Source organism: Ambystoma mexicanum (genome assembly GCF_040938575.1).
Source record: "Ambystoma mexicanum isolate Mex_15411 chromosome 12 unlocalized genomic scaffold, UKY_AmexF1_1 Mex_chr12_unloc.2, whole genome shotgun sequence".
Classification (NCBI taxonomy): Eukaryota; Metazoa; Chordata; class Amphibia; order Caudata; family Ambystomatidae; genus Ambystoma; species Ambystoma mexicanum.
In genome coordinates this window covers 3,901,964-3,904,934 of record NW_027182323.1, presented here as the reverse complement: position 1 = coordinate 3,904,934, position 2,971 = coordinate 3,901,964, and the positions used below count along the sequence as shown (strand labels likewise).

At 45.7% G+C, this 2,971-nt stretch overlaps 1 non-coding gene across 1 annotated transcript; it reads left to right on the top strand.

Annotated features, from left to right (window-relative positions):
- Nucleotides 1-1,970: 1,970 nt before the first annotated feature.
- On the top strand, nucleotides 1,971-2,042 carry TRNAH-GUG (transfer RNA histidin (anticodon GUG)). Its single transcript has one exon. It is a non-coding gene; the product is annotated as a tRNA-His (tRNA).
- The last annotated feature ends 929 nt before the right edge of the window (nucleotides 2,043-2,971 follow it).

Below are 2,971 nucleotides of genomic sequence, written 5' to 3'. Positions count from 1 at the left end.
GGGACCCTTCTTGGAACATTTTGCTGAGAAAAAGCAGATGTTTTTCCAGCCTATTGTTGTGAGGCACCTTACATGGTCATGAAATAGTGACTGCTTTGATCGCCTGTAGAACCCTTCATTGTAATTATGCCAATATATTTTGTTGTATGCCCTTTTTTTCTTACACTCTTCCCCTTCTTTCTCTCTCTCTTTTCTTCTTCTCCCTTCTATATAACGTGGCGGTATTAAGCCTACCAGTTGAATTACTATGTAAAACGGAACCTTGGATGTTACCTTGTTTCTAATTTTCATAATATGTTATACCTGCACTGTGTCCTCACTTGTCAGTCATCTGCTTTAGTCTGTCCTTACTCCTCTCTCCTTCTCCTCACACCCTTCTCCTCCCTTGTGACACATTTTATATTTTAGGATATAATCATTCGCCCTCCGCGCTCCCCACACATCATGCATATTCCTCGTGCCTTGTTCTTCCCCCTTAGTCATCGTCCTTTTGGCTTATGTCACATCATGTTGATATTTTTTCACATATCCTTATTACTTCAAAGACATATGACAGGGCAGGACAATGAAGCCCTGGTGGAGCAGAGGGGCACAGCCAAGATCAACAGTAGTGTTCAGGATCTGTGCCTCATCCAGGCCCACACTGAGGTACAGACCCTCAAAGATCACACTACCAGTGGGTTGACTGTGTGGGCACTGCAGGGAAGGTGCCAGACCTTTCAACTTTTTCGGTTGATAGAAGCCCTGGGCATCAGCCGAGGCCCCAGCAATTGCCCCCATCTTGGCTACCAGCAGTCTTATGGCACTGCAATATAGGCCTTTCATTTGGGGCTTTCAATGTGCACTTTAGCAGCACGCACATTAAACAATGCATTTGTTGGAGCTCTTCAGCGTATCTATCACCTGTCTCTGGCCTCTTCCGAGCCTTTTTACTCTGGTTTCTCTACCATAGCCCGGGGCCCTTGCTGACAAAGAAGAATTAATCGCTTTGCAATGGACGTTTGGTGTTTCAGCTCCCTGCTGGATGGCTGTCTTCTGAGAATCCGCGGCTATTAGCCCCTGGCTGTATTTATGTGCATTCATTATAATGTTTGCACCCCACCATCAAGTTGACATGGGGCCCCCACACGCTGTGACAGATCTTCAGCCCATAGTGACTGTATGATGCATTGACTCTGTGTTACACAACAACACATATTGCCCATGTGTAGTGGATTCTAAATAAATAGAACACACGAACATAACTTCCAAGACACATGGAAAGGGACATGTTTTTTTTTTTTGCATGCGTGGAGTGGTGGAGCAAGTGTGGCCGCGAACTCCGAAGAAAGTGGAAACAAGCTCGTTTTCCGTTTAAACAAAAATAAGTAGCGCAAGTGTGTCGAAGCTTCGTCGGGGAGGTGCCGTCATTTTACGCCTCCCACGTTGATGTCCCTTTTCTATCTTTATAATTTTGACTACAAATCGTGCTATCACCAGCGCAGTCAGCATCTCCCCAGTTCTCTTTCGCACTGCAACTGGGAAAACATTTTATAACAAGTTCAGTCTAAACTAAACCAAGCCGTAGAAGCCTGTGAAAATGATTACAGTGAGATCAGGGGTACAGCCACATTAATAACAGTAACCCCACAGTTTAACTTTCAACCATGTCTTCCATGTGATCGGCTTTCGGGCCTTGCAGCAGCCAGGAGAATGTTTTCCATTTAGGTATATTTAGTAGAATTCACGATGATGACCTGGACTCCAGTTTTCACCCACCACTGTCTTCTGATGAGGGTATGAATTTGCAAGTTGTTGCTGTTAATGTTTCGTTGGAGTGTGTTGTATTATTTCAGAAGTTTACATGAAAAGATTAGGAATCCATTGGCTTATTGTGCTAAGTATTACAACTCATGGAACGTCATACATCACAATATATGCGACGGTTTTCAAAGCTGCAAACAACGAAACGCTCACAGCCCAAGTAGCTCGCCGTGATCGTATAGTGGTTAGTACTCTGCGTTGTGGCCGCAGCAACCTCGGTTCGAATCCGAGTCACGGCATTGCGGTGAAAAGCAATGTCACGGCAATTGGGTGAAGCTTTTATTGCTTTTTGGAGTTTCACATTGAAAACATTGAAAGTAATTATGAAAAAATATAATGCATCGTATTACTCGTATTTATCTTAAAAAACGTGGTATTTACACCGAAAACCTTATTTTTCTTAACAATCACTCCACATTAAAATGTTTTAACATATTTTTACGTGGGGTGAGGGGGTCATAAAACGTATTTGAGCACCATCTAGTTAGAGTGGGGCTTATTTTCGAGTTCCCAATTAATTAACAGCAGAGACATGTTACATTTAGCATAGATAGGTCCCCCAAATATTCGTCATTTGCAAATGGTGAGGGCAAAAGGGGGCGTGCATGCTAGTACCTTTCTCCTCTGCTTTTGCATTCTACCGTAAACGCACAAAAGAGATCAGTGTCTTTGGAAACAAGATGGTGTGATGGTGTGGGGCGATGGCAGGCCCCACCTGTAGGCACACGCACACACGCAGCGCGCGCGCTAAGAGACACGCCGGAGACGTGTTGCTGCTCTGGTCTCCGGCGCGAACTGCCGGCCGGGACCGTCTTTATTGAAAAACGCGCATGCGCGAGCCTCGTTATGGGCCGCGCATGCGTTGAACCGCGTATTACTACGCAACATCCCTCTTTTTTCCCCAAACAACGAACGGTGATCAACAGTATAACTTAACAACATATTCTTCAACCATAAATATTCCAACACGACCTAGATGCCTAGGCAGGGTCCATAATAAAGTCTTGGAACCTCTGCAGCGGTTTGCGCCCCGCCTGGCTCGGGTACCTGCGTGCCTCGGCCGGAGGCATCTCTTGTGTCCCTTGAGTCTCGGCCAGTCCATCAGGTCTCAGGGGCGGTTCATCGCTCAGCTCAGGTGCCGGAGGGTCGACTTCATCAGTTTCGGCAG